The following is a 26,088-nucleotide window of genomic DNA, read 5'->3' as shown; positions in this document are numbered from 1 at the left end:
GGTTTTCTTTTTTTTTCCAAAAAATAATGTTTATTGTGAAATACAGATTGACATAATAAGCTAAGATAAACATGAAATGTGAGAAAGACAATTAGCAACACACACATCCAGTCAAGAGTGCATGAAAACAAGTACAATTACAAAAACAAAGCAGTGTGGGGTAACTAAACCACGACACGGTAGTGCCTGAAATACATTAGAACGCTTATAATGAAACGCGTTAGGCCATGAGGCCCCAGACCTCCTCTGATAACATCACAAAGTGTGGATCTGCAGCGGGGAGAAGAACACAAACGACGTCTAAGCCAGAGTCAGTGCTATAAGTTGAAAGTGGTGGAGGCGTCTGAGCGCGGGTGTGAGAGTGTGTGATCAAGTATACTGCTAGTATGAAAGGGGAAGTGATTCTGTCATCATAGCTAATTGTCCTTTGGGTAGTTGACCAATGCATGCAGAGGTTAGTCAGAAATGAAGAAAAGAAGCCATAGAGCAGAGAAAAACAAAAAAAAGGGGGGGAGAGTAAGAGAGAGAACAAAACAAAACAAAAGAAAAATAAAACAGGGGGGGGGGGAAGGAGCAGCACAGGGGGTGGGCAAATGAGAACAGGAATAACAGAGTGATTGTTATCCATACGGTGATACATTCGCAAAACCTACAAAATTCCAGCCTGTCATCAGAATCGGTCGGTTGGGGGAGGAGGACAAACGGGGGTAATCTGCCCCCATAGAGTCAAGCAAGAGAGAGTAGCGCCCTCAGGGGGTCCAATTGAATTCAGACCGACTGGTCCATGAGAGATCGGTATACAGGAGTAGTCAGAAAATGTGTCCAACAGGCCCATATGTGAGAAAATGTCGTGGGGGTATCGTGTGCAGTTGCAATCAACTCCTCCACATCCGCTATTTTTCCCACTCGGGTGAGCCAATCACGTATAGAGGGAGGACGGGTGGAGCCCCACAGAACAGGAATACAAAGACTGGCCGCATTGACCATATGCATGGCCAGGGATTTGAAGTAATGTCCCCTGGGAAGGGGAGAGTGGTGAAGGAGAAATTGAGCTGGGGAAAGAACTAAGGGCAAGGTAGTTACGGACACCACAAGCCGATGAACCTCTCGCCAAAACGGTTGAAGAGCCGGGCAGGACCACCAGATGTGGAGAAACGAACCAGCAGAAGTTCCGCATCTCCAACAGCTGTTGGGAAAGGAAGGATTGAAACGATGAATCCTCAAAGGGGTGTGATACCATCTAGAGGCTATTTTGTAGCTGTTTTCCTGGGTCGAGACATTAAGGGAGCATTTATGAGAGTACTGAAAGATTAAATCCCAGTCGGAGTCTGATAGGTTAGTGTCTAAATCTCTATTCCAGGCCCGACAAGAGGGAAGAGAGTTGTATGTCCTGTTTTCCAGTAAGAGGGGGTAGATCTCTGAAATCAAATGTTTACATGGTTCTGCTTTAGCGCAAATAGACTCGAACAGGGTAAGAGGGCGGGACCAGTTCTGAGTGGGTTTATGTGAAAGCAGGTAGTGTCTAATTTGGAGGTATGCCCAAAAGGGGAATTCGCGGATATCCATACTCGTAAGTAATTCTTGAAGTGTTTTCAACTTGCCATTGTGGATGAAGTGTTTCGCCAAGACCTGTTTATATGGCCAGTGTTTAGATAAAAAATCTTGGTGCATCCCGGGAGGGAAATCAGGGTTAAGGCGGATAGAGGTTAAGGGGTTGGGTGTTTCAGAGATGGACGCGGATTTACACGCCAAACGAAAAATTTTTAAGGTGGGCCCTATCAGTGGGTGAGTAAGAAGGGCCAATGGCGTATGTTTCGGTAAAAGCCAAGGGATTGAGGCCAGGGGTAGGGAGGAGGAAGCACTTTCAACATATATCCAATCCTTGGAGGACGTGTGAACGTACCAATCGACTATCCGTGCGAGGTGACATGCCCAATAGTAGCGTTGAAGGTCAGGGAACCCAATACCACCCGCAAGTTTAGGGAGGATCAATTGGGAGTAGGCAATGCGCGGACGTTTATGGTTCCATAGGAACAACGAGCACATTCTTTTGCAAGATATGAAGAAGGTCATCGGTAACTGAATTGGTAATGTCTGGAAGAGATATAAGAGGCGGGGAAGTATGTTCATTTTGATGATCGCCGCCCGACCGAACCATGAGAAGCAAGGTCGATGCCACTTACTGAGATCTTCCTGCATAGAGCGAAGCGCTGGAAGGAAATTTTTTGCATAAAGGTCACCAATGTGACGGGTAAGCTGGACACCGAGATAAGTAAAGGAATCCCTTTCCCAATGAAATGGGAATTGGGACTCACAAAAAGAGACTAGTGCGGCTGGCAGGGTCATATTAAGGGCAGAGGACTTGGAGAAGTTAATTTTGAAATTTGACAGGAATCTAAAAAAAGCGAGGTCTTTCAGTAGATTGGGTAAGGTAGTACGAGGGTCTGTAAGAAACAGGAGAATGTCATCCGCGTAGGCTGCTAACTTGCACTCTTTGTCTGCTATCATGACCCCCTTAATATCAGGGTTAAGACGGATTTTCCTTAGCAGCGGTTCGAGGGACAAAACGAACAAGATGGGGGATAGGGGACATCCCTGGCGGGTGCCATTTCTCAAACGAAAGGGGTTCGACAGATGGCCGTTAACTCGCACTTGGGCAGATGGGTCAGAGTATAGGGCCATGATAAAGTTAAGCATCTTCTCACCCAATCCCAAGGCCACTAGGGACGCCTTTAGATAATCCCATGCAATCCTATCAAAGGCCTTCTCTGCATCCAAGGAGAGGTAAAAACCAGGATATCTAGAGCCATGGATCCAATGGTTGAGATTAAAAGCCTTAATCATGTTGTCCCTTGCTTCTCTGCCCGGGATGAATCCAACTTGATCAACGTGGACCAGGGGAGCAAGGGGAGAAAGTGATTAGCAATGATCTTAGCGAATAGCTTAATATCCACGTTCAGCAAGGAAATGGGTCTATAGTTGGACACCTGGGTGGTATCTTTCCAGCTTTTGGGGATAACTGTAATGTGAGCCTCCAGGAGACGGTTATGCGGTTGTGAAGGGTGGGAAAGCGTATTAAAGGCAGAAAGAAATGGAGCTCCCAAAATATCTAGAAAAGATTTGTAGTAAGCCGCCGTAAAACCATCAGGGCCCGGACTCTTACCCGACTTCATCTGTTTCACCGCGCACTGCAGCTCATTTAGGGAGATGTCTTTTTCAAGAGCGAGAACCAGGTCCTCGGAGAGGGCGGTCGGACCGTGGAGATGGAGAAATTCGGAAATCAAGGAGGCTCTGGATTTATCTGTGTGTATAGGGGGGCGCTCCGGAGGAAGATTGTATAAAGATTTATAAAAATTTTCAAAGTGAGCAGCAATGTCAGGGTTAGATGTGGCCTCAATGCCGTCGGGGCCCCTAATTTTATGAACCGTCATGGACGATCGTTGTTCACGCAGAGCTCTAGCTAAAAACCGTCCGCTCTTATTTGCGAATTCATAGTAGAGCTTCTGTGAAAAAATATATCTTTTCCTGACTACCTTACCCAGTTCCGAGAGAAGTTGTGTGCGAGCGTTCGTCAGTTCCAAGAGAGTGGAAGTGGCCAGGGTCCGCTTATGAGCTCGCTCCAGTGAGTGGATCCTGTCTGTAAGGAGTTTCATACGCTCTTGTTTGAGCCTTTTACGATTCGTCGCTTTAGCTATAAGAATACCCCGAATCACTCATTTGTGGGCTTCCCACTGCGTGAGAGGTGAAGTATCCGCGGAGCTATTCAAAGAAAAATATTCAGTCAGGGAAGAGCGGATCTCTTGTTCGGTAACAATATCCGCGGGCAGGGAAACATCTAAACGCCAAAATTTAGAGCGCGGATGTGCAATGGGGAACTGCAATATCATGGTGATGGGATGGTGATCGGAGAAGATCATTGGCTCTATGGTGGCGGCATGGAGGAAAGGGAGATCCGATTGCGACAGAAAGAAGTAGTCTATCCTAGAGTATTTATTGTGCGGTGGAGAAAAAAAAGTGTAGTCCTTAACAGTAGGGTAAAGGGTACGCCAGGAGTCCTGCAATTGCAGGTGTTGTAGCTGTATACGTATTTGTTTAAGGGCCTTGTAGGGCAAAAATGAGCAACCTGAGGAGGAGTCTAACAAAGGACTCAAAGGGACATTCACATCACCCCCCAGTATCAGCATCCCTGACTGAAATGTGGCCAGGGAGGAGGTGAGGGAATGCATAAACGAAACCTGCCTAGAGTTAGGAGCATAGACATTGGCAAGTGTGATAGGTCTGTTGGCGAAGGTCCCCTTTATAAACAGATATCTCCCTTCAGGGTCTGCAAGGGAATCAGTGACACGGAAGGGGAGGTGTCTAGCAAACAGGATGGAAACTCCCTTTGATTTAGCCAATGGGTTAGTGGCATGAAGGACCGTGGGAAAGCGGAAATTATGAAGCTTGGGGACAAGAGTCTTGGCGAAAGTGCGTCTCTTGCAGGAACACCACGTCCACTTTCTGTTTGTGTAAATAGGAAAGTAGCATTGAGCGCTTTTCAGGTATGTTCAAACCCTTAGCATTAAGTGATAGGAGCTTCAAAGACAGTGGACCCATCATAAAGGAAGAGGAAGGCATGACTAGCGAGCAGGAATGAAGCCCGAAGCCTTGCTGCACCACTGCTTGGGAGAACGGGGAGAGAAAAAAAAAAAGGGGGGGGGAAGGAAGAATACAGGTGATAGACGGCTCAAGGAACAGGCCCGCTATTCCAAAAAAAAAAAAGGGGGGGAGAGAGAGGAAGGGAACAGGAAGAAAGAAAAGAAGTACAAAGAGAGTAGCAAAGAAACCAAGAGAAGAGATAGTAATAATAGCCGAATAAGGGGTTCAGTATAAGCTCACAGAGCTCACTGTGTGGAGAACTAGATCGGCGTGAAACCAGGAAGTGAACGACCGCCGGCTGGAGGCCCCCTGTTTAAAATTATGCGAAAGGAAAGCGGAAACGAGGATGCCGGGGTCGAGAGGTGCAAGTACCGCAGGGGATCTTCAGAGTTGGTAACGTAAGAACGATCAGCGATCCTCTACGAAGGACGGTGCAGGGTGTATCGTTAAAGGGTTGAGAACCGGGGCGATAGGAGTTGTCACAACGTGAGGCGAGCTAAGTAGGCAAGAATCATCGCAGTCGTCGTGTATAAGAGGTATCATAAAATGTACCGGGGGAATGCAGGAAGGACAAACAATGTTGAGGCGAGGTCCGGACCAAGATGAGGTTCCTCGGTAAAAAAGGGAGTGATGGAGGATCCTCACCACTATTACAGGCAAACCGTGTCATGTAATATAAATGTAAATATAAGAAGTCAGCCAAAACAGTACAGGTATAATCAAAATCACAACAGATCGGGCATAAAAACGAAAATACCCCCCCAGCCCCTCCCCCACCCCCCCATTCAACAAACAGTAACCCTCTATACTCCTGAGGGTCAAAACCAGATCCTAGAAAAAATACAAAAAGAGTAAACAAGTCCCCCAGCGTAGCAGAGGGAACGGGCACAACCCCCCTCAAGTTAAGCATATGAGAGGGGACGAGGAGGTGGAAGGAGACCATGTATGGAGGAGATCAGGGGCATGAGAACTTTCAGGTCAACCTCTTCAGCCATGGCAGGGATCAGAGACCGGGCCGAGAGTAAAGTACGACTCCAGTTGAGTCGGTCTGGCAGGTAGGGGAGAGAGGCAGTGCTCGTTCACTCCGCCACCCTCAGTGCTCAATATGAGCAGTTATGGTCTTCAATAAAACATTTACCCGACTGAGCAATCAATCACCCCATCAACCCCCACCACCCCCACAAAAATATAATAAGCCTCGGCCAAATTTCACATATATTATACTTAACAAGAAAGCGGAGTCCTCTTCCGGTGAATCAGAAAAAAAAGCATGCAGTCCGAAGCATGTAGGGGTGGAGACATCTACATCAGGACAGTCGCACATCAGCAGTACGACAACTTCAAAGGCAAAGAGGATGAGGTTCGGGTGTTTCAGGACGGGTGAGGCCATAGGACGGTGATCGCCCCGGAAACTCTCGGTCGACTGAAAAAAACGAGAGGCCGGAAAAGGCACGGGACGAAAACTTTCTGGAGGCGGAAGACCTGTGAAGGGGTGTTGATTCGTCGGCGAAGAGAACCCGAGCAAAGCCCAGTAGTTGAACCCTACCATGGGAGGCCGAGACAATAGAAACATGGCTCAACATCTTGTTTGGCAGGAAAGAGGTACAGCGGCCTGGTCGTAGCTTGCAGGATAACAACTGTAGGTGAAGCTCGTGGAGTGATGGTTATCATTTTGGCAAATAAATGGCGGCAACCTTAAAAGAGCTTGGGCAGTTGGTGAGGAGTGCACTGAAAAGTCAGGAGCTGGTGAGAGTCGCAGACTCTTAGATTTCGCGCCTCGGCTTCCTGTGCGCCGGAGAGGCCGTTGGGCTGAGGGAAGCTGGCATGCCCCCTGCAGGGAGTCTTGGAGGAGTTGATGGGACCATCCGCCCCCTACGATGAGATTGGCCAAGCCAATCCATAGTGCTATCTTCAGTTCCCGGGTCCGGGGATGGTGGCACTCTCATGGAGCCATACCACTCAGGGAGGTCAGGCTGTGGGATGTCCAGGGAAACGCAGAAAGATGGTAATTCGTCAGGAGTTCGCAAGTTGTGGGTGCGACCATTAGCATGCACAGAGAGGCAAAAGGGGAACCTCCATCTGTAGGGGATGTTACGTGATTGGAGCATATCCAAAAGAGGACGTAAAGCACGCCGTTGTCGCAGGGTAATACTGGATAGGTCCTGAAACAGTTGTATTTCCGCTCCCCCATATAAAAGATGCCTCCTATCTCTGGCGCAGCGGAGGATATCCTCTTTAAGCGGAAAACTAACCAGGCAGCAAACGACATCCCTAGGTGGGTCTGCGTCTCCCCTCCTGGGGCGGATCGCTCTGTGAACACGCTCGATATCAATCATGGTTGCTGGCAGGCGACCAAGGAGGTCATTAAATATGGCGATAACCGCTTTGGAGAGATCAATAGTTTCCACTGATTCTGGGAGGCCGCGAATTCTAATATTATGCCTGCGACCCCGATTGTCTAAGTCTTCAATATGCCTCTGGAGGTCCCTGATAGCAGAAGCGTGTAACGCTGATTTTTGCTGCACACCCTGTATAGCGGACCTGTTTTGTCTGGAGGCGGATTCCACCTGTTCCAATCTGGATCCCAGAGCCTGTATATCTGCCCTTAAATCGCTAACAGCGGTATTTAGCGATGTAGTCAGGGTGGCTTTGATGTCTGCTGCCACCATCTGGAGATCCCTTAGGGAGAGAGAATGGGAGGCAGAAGGGATGTCATGCTGGGGCACTGTATCTGGGGCTTCATGTGTGGCTGAGCAGGAGGGATTAGCCATGTCTGCACATGTGGCAGTACAGGAGGGAGTCGCCATGTCTGCGGTTGTAGAGGGAGGGGGGGAGGGAGCTGCAGAGGGGGAAGGAGATGGCTGCTGTCCTTCTCTCTGCTGTTGGGAGCGGAAAAGCTCCTTTATGAGTCTCCCCTGCGCACTATTGCCCCGAGGGGATCGTGAACGGGCACCGGATGATGTCCGGTCCGTCTTCCCCATCCTGTGACAGCTGAGGCTCACCCGGCACCTCTGAAAGGCAGTGTAGAGGGATCCGGCCGGCGGGAGCTCTCAGGCTAAGCGTCCATCTTCCTGGCGCGGCAGACCATGCCCCCGATTAATTGGTTTTCAATGCATTTACAAATATTTTTTTTAATCGTGTCCCTGTAGAGTATTTATGCCTTTAAAGTGCACTTTATAAAGAGTTTTGAACAGATAAGTCTTTTTTTTACTTTTTTCTGACCTCCAGAATGGATTAATTGGTTTTCAATGCATTCCTAAGGGAAAAACCGTTTCGGTTTACAAATTTTTTGCAATACAGAAAGTCCTGCAGAGTGCATTAAATTCATAAACCAAGGTACGCCTGTAGTAATCAAATATTCTACAATATAAGAACCTTTGGGGGCACTGGTGCGAATAGCACTTAAGTGCATTCCCCAACTAAGGACCCAAGAGGGGAACCATTTCTGTCTCTGTTTCACCTTGACCCTACTTCCTATACATGTAATAAAATAGTATTTAGCATATAATGTTATCCTACATGCTTCTTGTCCAGAAATAACACCATTTTTACTATAGTTTGCTGATTTTTTTCTTGCAAATGAAAGCCAGAAATGATATTCCAGAGGGAGGGCAATGTCATTGTAACAATGTGCTTGGAAGGTAGGGGTACAGCAACCTAAAAACGTGACACTTCTGGACTCTGTGGATTTCCATTTCCATTGTAAGGCCTGTTTACAGTCCTATCACATTATTTGCATTATGTGAAAGACTAGGAATATCTTGAATTCAAAATTTGTATAATTTATGAAGTATGTTCAACTCTTCATCTGATGGAAATAGTTACAAATTACCACAACAGGCATTTTCATTGTCCTATAACACTAAAATATGTTTTTATACATTTGGAAATTAGATGTAAAATAACTTATGACTGGCATTTTCCAGCACTGCTTATGAGAATGGAGTTTTATTTAAATCCTTATGAAGTACATTTTCTTTTTCCTATTTTTTTTTATTATTTAACTTTTGGCTTTTTAACAGATATGGACATCCCCACTGAAAGTTGATTGCAAGATCCTTTTTCAAGTTGATGCCAAAAAGTAAATATCAAACTTCAGTTTTAATGTACAAATATTTAAAAAACGTATAGCAATGGTAAGATATACAGCACCCTGTTTACTGGAAATCTGAACACAACATGTGTCACAATCTGAATAGAACATGTGCCAGGTCTCTAATAAATGGCATTGCAAGTGAAGTATACCAATTAACAGTTTTCTTGCTCTCTGAGGAAGAACTGTTCTGTTCACTTACCTTCTCTGATGGGTTAGATTTCAAGCGGCTGTGTGAACGTAAATCTCAATTAGTGTAATTTATGTATCCTTGGATGTCAATCATTAGTGTTGAGAGGTGGGACATACAGGCTCTGTACATTAATTAAGAGCACATCTCAGTAGAGTCATCTTGTGCCTTAGGGATAAAAAAGAAGTTTTAATTAGATTCCAGAAGACAAGATATCATACATACAATGTAAAAATGATTTTCATTCTTTAACAAAAGTTGTTCTTCATTAATTCATAAAGAAAGTATAACAAAAGAATATTATTAATAATCTTAGAAGAAATACCACTCACTCAATTACAATCCAGAGCACAATCACAAAGGTTAACTCAAGAATATGGTAAAGCTAAATCCATTAAAGGGAAACTTCAGGATTTTTTTTTCCATTTTGTCTCTCTTTCTGGTAGTCAGTAGAGATGAGCGAATTATTCAAAAATTCGGTTCGGCTGATTCGCCGAATTCGCCGAATAAATTCGCTTCGAGCCGAATATATTCGCTGCGAATTTAACTTATAAAAAGGGTGTTTCTAGGCTTCAGAGAGCCTTTATATTAGTGCAGAACACTGTACCTTTAATTTAAATGCCCTTGGAGTCTGCTGGGGAAGAGAAATAATACTGTCAGTCAGTATGACATGCAGATGAGTGCCGTCGATCTTAGAATCACCGCACACTTCACTCATTTGGGCAGTCACGGGGCCAAAACCAGAGTGTGGAGCCACAGTGTGGCGGTGGAGGCAGCAGCAATGGGAGGCCATACAGCACCCTATGACAAAATGGAACCCACCAGCAGTGTGAGGAGACCTGAAAGTGGCACATGGCAGAGTGTGGCGATGGAGACAGCAGCAATGGGAGGCCGTACAGGGACCCATGACACACTCTGGACCTGGCAGCAGCATGAGGAGGCGGTACAGGGGCCCATGACAGATTACGGGCCTGGCAGCAGCATGAGGAGTCGGTACGGGGGCCCATGGCAGAGTGGCGGAGCGTAAGCAGCTAAAATTGAAGGCCATACAGAGGCCTATGTTAAAAAGTCCCCCCAGCAGCAGCGTGGGGAGACGACTATCAAGAGTCCAATGGCAGAGTGGCGGAGCAGAAGCAGCTTCAATTGAAGGCCATACACAGGCCTAGGTTTAAAAGTCCCTCACAGTTAATTCCAATAACGAACTCTACTCCTCCGTGCAATCTACTTACGAGACCCTGGGCAGGTCTGGGTCCAATTTGTGGTAGAGACTGGTTTTGTTCAGCCATGCTTGAGCGAGTAATAACAGGTCTGTGCTGCCCTTTGGTGTCTGGCTTAATGCGCACAACACTGAACATCCCAGCGTTTGTCAATGATTTGCCGTTAAGTGATGCAAACCCGCTGAACCACGTTCATGAGGAGCCAGTACAGGGGGCCATGAATCAGTATGGACCTGGCAGCAGCGTGAGCAGACGACAGAGGCACATGGCGCAGGGTGGCGGTGTAGGCAGCATTATTCTGAAGCCATACACAGGCCTAGGTTAAAAATGCACTAATCACCCAAAAAATATTACCGCCAGCCAGCGTGTAAATGGATTTAACTCTTTGAACGTACAATAGTGGTTGTGAAGCAGAAAGTCAGTTTATTGTACACAATCGGTCAATTGCAGCTTGCCGTTGGCTGGAAACTGTACGTTTATGTCACTGGAATGCACTAATCACCCAAAAAATATTACCGCCACCCGGCGTGTAAATGGATCTAACTCTTTGAACATACAATAGTGGTTGTGAAGCAGAAAGTCAGTTTATTGTACACAATCGGTCAATTGCAGCTTGCCGTTGGCTGGAAACTGTACGTTTGTGTCACTGGAATGCACTAATCACCCAAAAAATATTACCGCTAGCCGGCGTGTAAATGGATTTAACTCTTTGAACGTACAATAGTGGTTGTGAAGCAGAAAGTCAGTTTATTTTGCACATTCGGCATTATTATTCGGCAAACTGCAGCACCAACTGTGCACGACAGCCACCAAAAAAAAAAGGGTGTATGTCACTTTAAATTTTCGATTCTTTGATAGCTGTGGCCCTAAGTAACTATTCTGTGTCCCTGAGTAACGATTCTGTGTCCCTGAGTAACGATTCTGTGTCCCTGAGTAACGATTCTGTGTCCCTGAGTAACGATTCTGTGGCCCTAAAGTCTCTGTGGCCCTAACTCTGTCCCTTAATACACACAGGTCTGTCTCTCTTGAATGACCGGAGGCTAATGGAGAATTCTAAGATGGCCGCGATTTATAGCTCCACCATTACACAGTGCTGGCTGGCTGCTGATTGGCTAATGCGATCACATGTCATGAATGCATTATGGGTCAGCGCGCCTTGTCTGCGCGCCTTCCCAGAGATCCCCGCCCCATCTTCTCTGTCCATTTTCTCCGTCGCCACACATGTCGCCACCATTTTTGGGAAAATTCGATTCGTGCATCCGAAGTTTGCTAATCTTCGGATTCGTCGCGAATAGAATTTTTCCAAATCTTCGGAACGAATTCCACTTCGTCATGTTCGATTCGCTCATCTCTAGTAGTCAGCTATAGCACTGTGTTTTGGATCCCTTTATTACCACTTATAAAAAATCTACTCAGGTCAAAGGAAACAAAGGTTTCAGTGTTAGGTAGAGCTGTGCTGGCTTGCAACCACATAAGCAGTATGCTGCTTTATTTCCTGCTTAATGAAGTATTATTTTTAATTCCAAACAAAGAATACAAAAACAAAAAGCAGATATAATGACCCAACTTTACATATATTTTTTTCCTGTAGTGCTTCTTTGAACTGATGTTAAACTGTTAAAGCTACAGGTCCAGTAGATACTGCAGGATGCCTGTTATTGCCCTTAAAAAACTCTTATGTGTTTCTCTCTAAACTAGTATAACATTGTTCCTAGAGTTTGGCTTTCACTAATTAATAGCTAAACCTTGTAAATTGTCAATCCAGTGTTCCTCAAAGTTGCCTCTGTGCCCAGTAAGGACAAGCTCTTCAAACAGATGATGATTTGTTGTGGAGCTTAGCAATAAAGTCATGAAAAGTTAAAGTGGAGATAAAACATAGGGGTGTAGCACTATTCCTAAGATGGTAAAATGCTGCAACCCCCTCTCGCCCCATCGAGAGAGGTGTGTGAACTGAATAATGTACAATTTAATAGTCTAGGATCCCTAAAACACAAAAAAACCTTCTGTGCTACAAGACACCTTTCCCCTTGTAAACTAATCAAAAAGAGAGACGGGGGTAGAAATAAATAGGAGTATATAAATATAAGAAAACAGGACTGGTGCTTCCACATGTGCTCCCCCTTATGCACCGCACTCACTGCAAGGTCAGCCCCCTGCTTCCAATGGGTCCAACAGGATAGTTAACTCTCCACTCTGCAACACATGTGCTGGATGTCCCTCCGACAGAGATTCACTTATCTTGCATAATCAGACCATGAAGGTATAACCAGATCCATCAGCCATCCCGCACTCCTTGTCTATGGCAACTCTGGACGCCACAGCAAGCCGCTAGAGCCATAGAGGAGGAGTGCAGGATGGGTGACGGCTCTGGTTATACCTTCACGGTCTGATTATGCAAGATAAGTGAATCTCTGTCGGAGTGACATCCAGCGCATATGGTGCAGAGTGGAGAGTTACCTAGCGTGTTGGATCCACTGGAAGCAGGGGTCTAACCTTGCGGTGAATAAGGGGGAGAACGCGTGGAAGCACCAGTCCTGTTTTCTTTCTCAGCGCACAGAAGCACAGGCAATATACGTTTGATGGACTCAATTAGTATATGGTTCTGAAATTGTTATTGTTATTGTCTAGTCACCATTATCATTGTATTATCATTTTATATGGTAACAGCTGGGGCAGGTGTATTATAGCACTATATATCATTTGTTTATTTATTTGTACATGATTTTGTTGTATTACAGGAAATTATATCACATAGCACTTGGGATGTACGACATTCCATGTTTTAGGGAAGGTTGTAGTACTTTAAAGTCAACTTCACATGTTCTTTAGAGGGAGGATTTTTTTGCACTCACTTTGTGGAATTAATTGATGAAGCACCTGTTGTAATTCGTGTGTTTCACCCACCTACCTGGCCCACTCTTTTTTAGGGAGGGACTTTGTAGGATGTTAAGATTCCCCAGGAGCATATTTTATACTTCTATTAATTTCTACTCCCTGTCTCTCATTTTTATTAGTTTAGGAGGGGAAGGTGTCCTGTAGTATGGAAGGTTTTTTTTGTGTTTTAGGGATCCTAGCCTATTAAATTGTACATTATTAAGTTCACACATACCTTTAGAGAGGGAGTTGCAGTATTTTACCATATTAGGAACAGCGCTACACCCCTATGTTTTATCTGCACTTTACACATCGCTGCTAGAGTGTGATAGGGGTTTGCAGCAGTCCCTACCATTGCTCAGTACCAATCTATCTAATTCAAAAGTTAAAGTGGAATTACAGTGCACTTCAAGTGCAGCTGAACACCACAAACTAAAATAACTATTTAATTCATTTTTCATATTCAAAGCAAATTCACTTATGCATCCATGTCTCCATGCTTTATTTTGCTGGAAAATAACTTTGAGAAACACCCCCTAGCATTTCTGGCAGATGAATCATGTAGCATTTACTTATTGGAATCCATCTGCCCTTAGTTCAGGCATGCTTGCAGAAGGGTGTGCTCAGCTGAGAAAACCCCTCCCCCCTCCTGAAGACTCCTGGGATGTATTACATATTTTGCCTAGGCAAGTAAATAACTAAAGACATTTTTTTTTAAAAAGTTTAAAACAAGAAAATATTATATACTTTCCTAAATATTTACTAATACTAACAACATAAAGATTTCAAGTCGTCAATGTTGACTGAGAGAGTGAATTTCTGCCTTATGTTTCCACAAAAATAATGAAAGTTAATCAATGAAGGAAAAAAAGAGGATTTCCTGGCTTATACAGTTAATAACAAGCACTATATGGTTTCTGCCTTTGGGTAAGACTTTTACTTTTTAAATGTTTAACCCTTTCGCTGCCAGGTCCGTATGTTGTAAAGACTTGACAGCGGGGGGTTTTACACTCAATCAGATGGCTGCAGCCACTGGGATTTGTATCTAAAACTTAGCTCTCAGTTATGGTGCCCCCCCCATGCTCGTGCTTCCGCCATGCTTTCTGGGTCCATCTGCAGACCTGGGCCAACATAGCAGGTGGAGGGGAGAGAGGAGAGTGGACACTCATCTGCTCTCCTCCCTTTCTTGCTGTGACCCAGAAAGTGATGTGTATGACATCACTTCCAGGACACCGCAATCACTCATCTGCATTGCAATACATCCAGTGGATCCCAGAGGAGTCTTAGTAAAGAGAACCTGTCACCCTAAAAATCATCACATAGAGAACTTTGTGCCCCCTGAATGTAAAAGCACAAGTCCGGGCACCTACTCATGAAAACTTTGATTGTGATACACGTTACATATCGCCATGCATGCCGGAGTGAGAACAATAATTTTAGCATGAGACCTGCGGCATAACACTAAACGGATTACATGTAGAGGTCTTTGAAGTGTTGAATTATAGAAAATATGGGGTACTGAATTTTGTTGACATTTCACAGATTTTGACAGGCGCACAGAGGTTTGACATGTTGGGTATCTATTTACTCAGTGCAACCTTGTCTTTTATATTTTACAAAAAATTGGGTCATTTATTGCACTTGCTTGCCCTAAAATTCACTTTAGTGTGTTTTTTATTGAAATGTAGTAATATCATGTGACACAAAAAATGGAATTGCCACCAATTTTTTCTCTAGGATATCTGCTTTCAGAAAATAGATGTTTTCTGTAATCTTCAGGTCTAAAATTATTTTTTAAACATATGTGCAAAAAATACAAACACAGATCTGACAGCAAAAGGGTAAACTAGAGTACATATTTACATTAAGCACAAGTCCCTTCCCCCAAAAAGAAACTCATATGAATGCATAGCATAGTATACAAACTGCTGACATAGGATATACTAAAGGGTCATATTCACTGGATAGTTCTATTTTCTGAGTGAGTCACAATTTTCTAATAGAGCACCCTTGTTTATTATTTTTCCTATACTGTATCCACAGAGAAGTGCATGAGACTGCTAAGCTCTGTACAATATATCATGCATTCATACTACTAAGATTGTAAAGGAAATACATTTTCATTAATTTTAACCAACAAGCACTAGCTTTCATTATAATAAATGGTGGGATATATGGTGGTTAATATTAATTCATTAAAATCACATGTGTTCCTTAATTATGGTCATCCCTAACAGGCAATTCAGCTATAGTTGTGAGCAAGTCTGACTACATACAATTTGCCAAGATCTTGGAGAATCTTGCTCAAAATTCACCAGATCAGATGTTGGAGGGAAGTCTCACTGAGGTCTAGAAGTGACAAAGCTTGTTTTTAAATTCTGTCCATTTTTATAGCTAATATATAAACTAATGTAAAACACAAGGAATGGGAAGCTGGGTATTGCCATAGGGGACATGTACCAATGCAAAAAAGTAAAAAAAAAAAACAAAAAACTAGTACAGCAGGAAAAGCTTTTTTCATTTCACTTTGAGGGAAACATTGAAAATACACAAATCCTTCAAATAACATGCTTGGGGTTGCCTTAAAGCTGCAGGAAGCGTATGCAGAACAGTTTGCTGTGTTTGTACTAGTTCTCACTGAAGAAAAACTGTCCTGCAGCTGGCCAATGTCTATCAAACTCTAAAAAAATAGAAACTGAAGATGATAAAGCAAAAAATGGACAACAGAAGGACGTATTTAATGAGAGGATTACTGAACTGGTCTAGAGAAAATGGGCACAAGTGGACATTTTAGTTCACAAATTAGGAAACTGAAGACTACAGAGCAGTATAAAATCACCCAGAGGCAGGATACTTTTAAATAGCAAGGCAAGGAGAAAATTTACAAGAAACATAGGCTTGGTGTTTTCTACAAGGATTAGGATGCTGCCTGCAGAGGACACAACAGTGTAAAATTAACCAGCAGCAGGACATTTTTATTCAGTAAAAATAGGCCTAACTGGTGTATGCCTAACTTTTATTTTATCCATGGAAATAGAGGGGGTACAATAAATGAACATAATTTAATGTGAGGTGGTTTAGGTGCTCATTGTTCTTGCACTTTACTTTTTCTAGATAGTGCAACTGTGTGGTTTGAACAAAAGACAGCCTAAGAAAGAGATGGACAGTAAAAAGCAAATGCTTCCCTTTAAGCACACTAAACATAAAAAGACCCTAACAACATAAAATAAAAAACACAGGGAAGAGCTTCAAAAAAGCAGAATGGCCTAAAATGAAAGCCCTATAAACATAAAATAAAAACCAATATTCCCAAAATATGTGACAGGAAGTAAAAACAGTGAAAGGTGACCATAGACCTTAATTTAACCACAAAATAACATAAACAAATAGAAAAACCCAAATAATAAGGCAGCAAAGAGCTAGCAATTAGAATTAAAGTAGAATTTTAATTGTACATTATTCTTTGGCTTATATAAAGCAGCAGCACCCCTATCTGATTGTAACTTGACAACAAATCTCTTTATTTAAAGAATAAAGTTTTATTTAAAAATGTGGCACAGTAACATTGGTGGAAACCAAAACAAGATACTTGAGCATAGTACAGTAATATTGATGTTACATTAAGTGACTGAAACCAACGTCAATATAATCTAACAATATAATATAAATATGCCAAAGAGAAAAAACAAAACAAACTGTAAGAACTACCAGCAGCTTGGGCTCAAGCATCCACTTGGGTAGCTTTGCTAATTAGGTCCAGTTAAGGGTATAACACTTTTTTAAATCTATTGAGAAACGCCAAAATAAAATAAAGCTAAATCCCTCGACTTCATAACAATTAACAGACAGTGAACCCAGTGAACTTTTAAGGCATGCAATCACTCATGTATAAAAAAAATTTCTATTATTGATTTCCACATATTAACAATGTCTTTTACAGGTAAAATCAAAGCACATTCACTGATAATGCAAATGACTATACCTCATAAGAGTGGTATGCCACACTCCCTATGTTCAAAATAATACGTTAATGTAAATATTAGTACAGTAATTGTAACATGTAAGGTCGATATTGAAACATAGCACCTAATACATATTAGCTAGGGTTGGCACTAGCCTATATATCAATGCATTTCCCAGAATCAAGCTTTGCTTCTTCAGGAAGCTAGATGAGATATATACAATATGTAATATATTGAACATGCTGGAGTATTAGAAGTTACCATCATCACTTCTGCTGGGCAATTATCCAGATAATTCAGAGGAAACAAAGAGGACACAGTAGGGGGACCACTACTAATGAGTAAATTAGCTATACCTTCTGAGAATATAACTACTTTAAAAATAGAATCCATTCATCTCTACAAAAAGCATGCCTAATATTGCAGAAAGTATCTAATGCCAGCAAACGGTGCTGTAATATCCATCACTTTATGAGGACAATATACACCCATATAGGTAAGCAGAGATTGTGGCTCTTAGAACACCCAATGGTCCAAACTTTTTGCTGGTGATAACAGTGGCATCCTCCCCAAGATGCTGGTATTAATTTTTTGTTTTTTGCTTTCAAATTATCTTTCCAAATAAGATGTGTCACGTGTATATTATCAGCTCCTACATTATTTTATATATTTTATTGCTAAACAGTGGTAAAACATATTTTAGAGCACAGTGTGTGATCTTTCAGTGCAGTACCACACTGTATTGTCTACAAAGTTTAATAAAATGTCAACACAGAGTTCGCAACACCTTAAAAACACACCAAAAACCACAAACTACATTCCACAGATGAAAATTTTTATGAAGAAATAAAATAACAGACCATATTTCAGACAAAATAGTCAGACTTAAAGCACAGTGGCTGTAGAGTATGTAAACAGCTTGATTGGACAGAAATTAAAAAGGGAGTGAAAAGGCAATTTTTCTTTTTTTTAAAGATTGGGTTGTGTCAAGCAAACAGGATAATGAGCATGTCAAGTCTTATATTTGCTAAGGCCTGTGCGATGGCAAAAAACTATGATACCCCAAAAATCTCCATAGGTGATGTTTCAAAAGCCTTTACAGATCATCAGAGAGAAAACCATGCCTTATGGTCTTAGAATTGCTCTCACTCTGATGTTTGTAATAATACCTCACATGTATGGTGCAATTGGTATTATACATGTGTGCTTGCCCTATGCTTCGCTTTTCTTGTTTTAAACTTTTTACAATTATTTTTATTTATTTTATGCAATTATGTAAACACTTTTTATTTATTTTTTTAACTTTATTGCCATCACATAGGAGAGATCACTTCCAGGGTCATTAGTCACAAGAAAAATCAGGGGATGAGTTCAAACTGCTTTAGCCAGGAAAGTCCCAGTCCTGGTGAAATGGGAGAGTCTGGGAATCACCACAGGTGTTGACAGAAGGGGGGCACCCCTTTGAGAGCCCTGTAAAAGTGATCAGGTCACTATAGAGCCACCCAATCAGCTTTATCGGAAATCTATTTGCCAACTCTTAAAACAGGCATCAAGCTGCAGAAGTAATTAGAAGTGATTATCCTTCAAGAGTGCCTCACCAAAACTTACATTTTTGCTTCAGAGGATGCCTAAAATCTAACTTGTATTGTGTTCAAATATTTTATTGAAAAATTTACAGAGCAAATTACAAGAAAATAATCCAATGTGAGATAAGTTGAAAGCCAAACATAGGCTAAATACAACAAAAAAGGGAAATATCTTAAATATCAGCAAGTATAGTACAGTACATGGTATAGTACATTAGGCAGGGTGAGGAATGCCTCAAAACTATTTAACGAAACAAGCTTCCAAGTTTGAGCATGGTAGAGTAGAATAAATTGCCTGCCATGGGGTATATGGGTACCAATCTCCAGTGAGGCAAGAATGTTGCCCCACTGCACTCCATCTGACTTGTAACTTAAGCCAACCATACATGGATTAAAATTCTGCCCTGCTGAATCTCGATCAATTTATGCGCACCCTAGTTTGTGTACAACCAGCCTGTCATTTTTTCTAGAATGATTAGTGCCCATGCTATAGCTGGCAACACTAATCAGTGTGCTCTGCTGGCAGGGAAGGCTCCCCTCAGGCAAAACACAATAGTGCTGTAGAAGGGAACCACCCATGATGAAAAAAAAATGCATAATCTATGGCCTAGTGAAAACTTCTGGGAAATTCATACAAGCAGGAAATAACAAATTATGTAGCACAGGTGAATAAGAAGGTAAATACTACCTCTCCTGTCTGTGCAGCCTCCTTAACAATGGCCACATGATCAGGACTGTACACTGTAGATTTAGAGAGCATAGGAGATTCATTGAGAATGGAGATATGGACCATAGTTTTCCAAGGCACTTTGTCTTGAAGCACCATAAGTCCACCAATGGCCTCAAAGTATTGGTCATCCAGGCCATTCCAAAATATTCTCTTCCAGAGATTTTGAAGATTATGCTACAGGGAGACATTTTATAATCTCAAAACTCTGGCTCCCAAATGGCTCAATGAGAAGCTGGAGGTCCAAACCATCCTCAAGATTCCTTTATCCTCTACCTTTCTTTTTTGAAAATATCTTATTCTGGGTCATTCATATACTATACATGGGTTCATCCCAGTTGTACATATACACACATTATTTTACAGATGGTTTATATTTGTTTCCCCTGTTCTTATCATTGTCCTATTTAAACATATATATTTATTTTTCTTTTAATGACATTGCTGTTTTCAGTTATGGTGTATATCCATTTCATCAATACTATTTCAGGTACCTCTGATACCATATATCATATTAAACATCATGCTCCACATACACTATAATGGTTTACAACATTATATTATTAATGTATTACAGTTCCACTGTGTCTTTTTGTTGTGTGATTAACTCCAGTGGTGATCTTTCATTGTAATTCTTGTATACAGTATATATACTGTATATGTTTTTTTTTTACATAAGTCCTTATGTGAAGTTGTAATTGTTTGGTTGTTACCAATTTTATTGTTCTTTTACTATGGTATATACTGTGTATTCTTTTGCATATTGTTGGTATTTGTAGTCTGCCATGTTTCTATATTATCCAGCCTTGAGATGCTCCTTTTTATATTCAGTAAAGGTTTGTTTGTTTATGTTTTTCCTTCTTCCCTTTTCTTTGGCATTTTTAAGTGGGCCACCTACTCCCAAGCATAATGTTCCTTTAGTATGAACTATTATATGGTGCCTCCATATATGGTGTCTCCATATGCCATCCACTGTAGCTAATTGCCGCCCATTCTTTTGCTTTACTACTCCCCAAACCACCACTTTTCCTTATTTCCCTACCCTTTAGGCAGGCATTGTGGTATTTATACTGAGCTCACACGTTCTCCATTCTTCAAGCTTGAGAAAGGGTGTGGACCCTGAAATGTTTAGCTGCACCCCCTAGGTTCTCTCTATCTGAAGACCTCACAGGGCTTCCCTGAACTGGTCATGCTGGATTCCAGTTGTAGGGAGGGACCTCCAAGAAGTGGCATCATCTTTTCAGCTGATCAGAGTGGACCCCAGGCTTCATGAGAGATGTCAGGGCTCCGGGTATGACCAGAGGTGTGTGGACCGACACAGGGAAACACAGGCCTCAGGTATAGCGTGTAAAACAATATAATTTATTAAGGGCAACACAAACATAAATGCAGTGCAACAAACCAAACCCAAAACTAACACAAATACGTACAACAAGGTGCAACAAACCCAAACCTTAACTGAACAATACACCAAGGCCCTGACTGCAGGCCTGGCCATTCCTTAAATACACCTCCTGCAATCAGCCTCAGGTGATGGCTTGATTGCAGGAGTGAGCTTCTGGCTGCTGAGAGCACCCGCTGGCCAGCCCTGGTACTGCAGCCCACAAGGCAGGTGAGTCCCACCACCATTGGCGAGTCCATTCCTGACAGGAGAGCTGAGTTGTTCTCCTTCATCTAAGAACCTATATGTGCCTTGGTTCACCATTTCACATGTGAGTAGCCATTTTTAAGTATCTTTACAGAAAAAAAGAGTTATATTACTTCACTTAGATGCACTCTTTCTTTTTCTTTTATTTGGGAGATTTACCCTCTCTACTTTTTTGAGACAAAAAGTGATGGGAAATCCAGCATGTTACAGTTGTCACCAGAATAGAAATAGAGGGCAAATCTGCCACTGGTGACATTTGTTCCTGAGACAATAGTCTCGGAGGGGATTCCCACTGTTTAGATTTTCTGTCAATTCCTGTGGTGTCTCTAGGGCAGGAAGTAAAGGTCGATCTCCTGACAGGGGTTTTAACTTTTTCTTTTTTTATGCAAAATATGGAAAATAGGTTTTGGATTTATACATAGATATAGCTGATATGGAATGGCTTTCTTAGAATGGCTTTGCCATAGATTCTATGCTGTATACAGTAGATATTTTACATTTACTTTTCCTTCCAATATCTCTTTCTGCCTTGAACGCACATCACTAGGTCTAAGCCAAGCTCCATTTGTTTCCATCATTCTAGTGACTGTGATCCCTGTGCCCTCTATAGATCCCTTCACATCTCTGCCTCCAAAGATGCATGCACACCTTCTGAGACACCTGCACTCCTGTGCTTTCATAAACGTCTGCACTCCTGTATCTTCAGAGACCCCTGTACTTCTGTGCCTCCAGTGACCCGAATTCCTTTAGCGACCTCAGCACTCCTGTGATCCCAGTGTCTCCAGCTACCCCACTGCCTCTATTTGTCCAGTCACCTCTTTATCTCCAGCAACCCCTGTGTCTCTATTGGCCATTGTAACTCCAGAATCCCTGGTATCCCTCTGCATTCCTGTGTCTACAGTGACTCCTACATCATGTGACCCTCAGTGACCTCAGTGTGCCCCTGTTTCTTTTGTGACATCTGTGACTTCCAGTGACCTCACAATACTCTATGACATCCAGTTGCTCCACAGTATCCTGTGGCACTCCCTTCATCCCAAAGCAGTGGGATGCAGTGACCTTAGAGCATCCTGTGCAACCCCAAATTTCCATGTAGCCTGAAGCAGGGTTCTGTATCTCCTGGACTGCTGACTACCTGTGATTACAGACTCTTGTCCATGATAGTTTGCTCTATCTTTGAACCCATCAGATGTACCCCAGCTGGGTACTGATCTTAATGAGTTTCTTTGATAAAGACTTAATATCAGGAAAGTTGGTCAAATTATTTAGGTGATAGGTGTTCTGACATCTACATGCTCTCTTGGGTCATGTACAGGCCACTCTCACTATGTCTCCTGTAGCTCCAAGTCCATTATAGGTTTCTCCATTGTTACAATCTTTGCTACCTGTGACCTCTAGGCTTTACTTTCTGCTCCCTCCTGCCTCACAAAGGATCTCAAGACTTGTTATGGGTTCATAAATCAGGGTAACACTCACTTAGAGCCAGGGCCGCTGTTAGAAACTGTGGGGCCCCATACATCCAACCTGATAGCCCTCCCCCTCTTATAAAAAACAGTTTTCTATGCTTCAGTTATGAATGGATACAGAGAGTGATCAGTACTTGATCACTTCTTGTGTTCATTCGGGAAAGGAAGGAGCTGGTAAATGTGACATACAGTGATTTCACAGAAGGGGAGCAACAACATCAGTTCCTCTCTCTAAGTGCAGTGCACAGGATGCTGCCAGTTGGGGTGGTTCTGGGCTCCCTAATGGGACAGGAGAGCCCAGGAAAGGAGGGAGTAGTGGGAATGGGGCACCACCTTCTGCCGCATGTAGAAGTAATCAAGTGGGTATATATATGCTTGGTGACCACCTACTACAGACATACTGTGGCAAAGTGGCCAAGCTGTGCCGGATCATGTACATGCATGTAATCTGGCTCCTTCGGGTAGAGGGCACATGCCTATGCACCCTCTGCCCTGACTGTGCTGTGATTTGCTACAGCACAAGCAGATCAGCAAGTTGTGGTTAGTAATTTGTGGTTGGCACCTGCTGATCGGCTGAGCGAATGACAAAAGAGAGCCCTGTGTTAGTAAACAACACAGGGCTCTCTACAAACAGAAGCAATGTGTTTTTTTCTATACTTGTTAGGCACAAAGTCAACTTTTTGATTACCCCTAAATGTTGATCCCTTCCCAGCAAGTGTCATTAGTATAGTGACAGTGTATAGTATTAGATTTGATTCCTGTATTAGTGTCACTAGGGATGTCAGTGTTAGTTAGTCAGTTCCCAACAAGTCAGTTAGTGTCAGATTGCCTGAAGCACTATAAGTCACTTATCGCCGCCATTACATAAAACCAAAAAAAATTTCAGTATATGTACTATAGTTTGTAGATGCTATAACTTTCACACAAACCAATCAATATACACTTGTTGGGATATTTTTTTTACCAAAGATATGTAGCAGGATACATTTTGGCCTAAATTTGTGAAGGAATTTAGCATTTTAATTTTTTTTTATTGGATATATATGTTTTAGCAGAATGTAAAAAACATTTTTTTGCACATTTTTTGGTCTTTATGTTTTTATATAATAATAATAATATTAATAAAAAAAAATTCAGTGGTAATCAAATTCCATTAAAAGAAATCTCCATTCGTGTGAAACAAATATATACATTTTATGTGGGTACAGTGTTGCATGATCACACAATTTTCAGTTAAAGTAGTGCAGTTCTGAATAGCAAAAAAATGGCCAGGCCATGAAGGAGGTAAATTCTTCCAGACCTAAAGTAGACATGACATGAACTTTGATCATTCCTGATGTACTGACTGTCTATCTCATTTCTTGTGTCCCTAAAATTCCAGAGCAGTACAAATAACCTCAGAAAACCTTTTTTTTTGGAACGTAGACAGTAAGAAGCCTGTTGGGTTTGTTGAATTTGTAATTTTTTTGCAAACATTCATTGGAAGACAATGAAAGTAAATGTATTTTGTCATTTTACTTGTTATTTTAACAGGTTAATTCTCACACACAGCATAGACATACTAACGATTATACTCCAAAACACATTATGGTACTCCTCCCATGTATTTGGATACCACATGTGTGGGACACATCCAATATAACTGTAATCCAGTATTATGAAAGCTTCTTTAAAATCCCCTGTGACTCCACCACCAATATTTTAAATGATAGCCTCTTACCAGATGAACAAACCTCAAAGCTTCAGAGGTCAGTTCACACACAGTGTAAATGCCTTGGGGTAATTGGGAATCATACGGCACACCATGCGTTGTCCCAGAAGACATTGTCAGTCCCTGGGACAAAACATGTTGGAGTGGACCATGTGGTCAGTATGCAGGTAAAAGATCAGTCCCGGAAGAAGGCATAACTGTGATCAATTAATAGACCAGGGCCAATTCAGAGGGCTGGGAGAGATGTGGTTGATAAACAGGCCATGGTCAGTTCAGGCATCAGGCAGAGGCATAGACAGTATGTAGGCAAATGATTAGTCCAGTCAGCAGGCTGAAATAGGAATTAGAAAACAGGCAAATGATCAGTACAAAGTACATCAGATACAGGCAAAATGCAGGTAGTCAGATGTAAGAGAAACACTTTCATCATACTTTCATTAATAACGTAGTGAGGTATGGTAGTGACAGAAATCTGTTTTACAGGGGCCAGGTTGTGAGGGACAGTTGGGACAATAATAATGTGTGTCACACCTTATTTCATCTCTGGGACATACATGGTATTCTGGGGGACTCGCCCTGTTTTAGTAGGAGGAAGCATATCGGCCAAGTGTCTCTTCTGCAAAAACAAATGTTTTAGAGTGCAAGACCTTGCTGGTAAATAAGAGCTTTTACAACCTCTTGTGGCCCTGTAGATGATGTAGAAGTTTAAATGGCTAGTTGGAATAAGTATTCAGCCACTCTTTATACCAGTGATTGGATCTTCTGGTTAACAGGTAGGGTGTCATAATTTAGTCATTTAAATCTACACCTCCTGTGAATTGATTCTAGTCATTTATGCAATTAGGTTTTTGTATTAGACTGTGCCTTCCTTGGATTTCCATTAAGGTGTCTTTGTGGATGAAAAAAATTATATTCACATTTTGCTTATCCTTCCATTTAAGGGCCAAGAGTTCCTCATTTGGCAAACTTTGTGACTTCCCCGTTTTCAGCTTCATGGTGACCTGTCTTTGGATATGCTTGGGATATACTATTTCATGCCCAGCCTTCCTGTAAAATGGATGAGGGACTCAATCCAAATATGTTTGTGGGAAGCTTTTGGGAAAAACAATTGAGAAGTGGCCTACTTTTGTAAACCTTGTTGTATCCGGGGTGACATTGAGGAGGGTACAGGGAATTGTTGTTAAAATGCTGAAATCTCATAATTATTTTATAGTGTGTCCTGGTTATAAAAGTGAAATATAATGGCATATAGTGAATGGAGTGTGTGAACCAAAAGGACTGACTATTGATCAGAACAGTATTGTTGGCTTCACTGACTCTGTTGACACTGCATTTAGGGAAACTGGCTCTACTGACATTGGCATTGGTGTTGGTGATCAGGGCACTGCTCTGGAGTCACAACAAACAGGGAGAATGGCTGGCAGCACTGGTCTGGTGACACTGATTGGTGTTTTTAGCAATAAGGTACACTGTTCCTGGCTGCACTCATGATATTGAGACAGGTTACATATATACAAGTAACAGATGGGTGGCTGAACTGTTTACTGACACTTTACACTGGTGGGCTGGCTATCAGAGACACCGTAAGCTGGCTTCACCAGTGTGTTTGTATGTTAAACTGTGTGATGGACACTGAAATGAATCACAGCACAGCTGCAATGGCTCTCTTTCCTCTCATCACAGATGATCTCTTTGTGAGGTGAGAGAGTCAATGCCTTCTTTGTTTACATACAGTATGTAATCACTGTGATTGGACACAGCAATCTTATGGTATAGGATAAATTTCATTCTGTGATCTGCTGTGTCTAAGGCACAAGGAGATCACAGGGCACACCTGTGCACAAGCAGCAGATGTGGAAGATGTAAAAGTATTTTCACACACATCAGCAAAGCTCCTGTCTGGCTATTTATATGCACAAGCTGGGTGGGAAGTGGTTAAACCACTTGCCAACTGTATAACTTACATATACAGCAGC

The sequence above is a fragment of the Staurois parvus genome, unplaced genomic scaffold (genome assembly GCF_062004578.1).
Source record: "Staurois parvus isolate SC_StPar_1 unplaced genomic scaffold, SC_StPar_1.0 ptg000334l, whole genome shotgun sequence".
Classification (NCBI taxonomy): domain Eukaryota; kingdom Metazoa; phylum Chordata; class Amphibia; order Anura; family Ranidae; genus Staurois; species Staurois parvus.
This window is presented reverse-complemented; position numbering follows the sequence as displayed.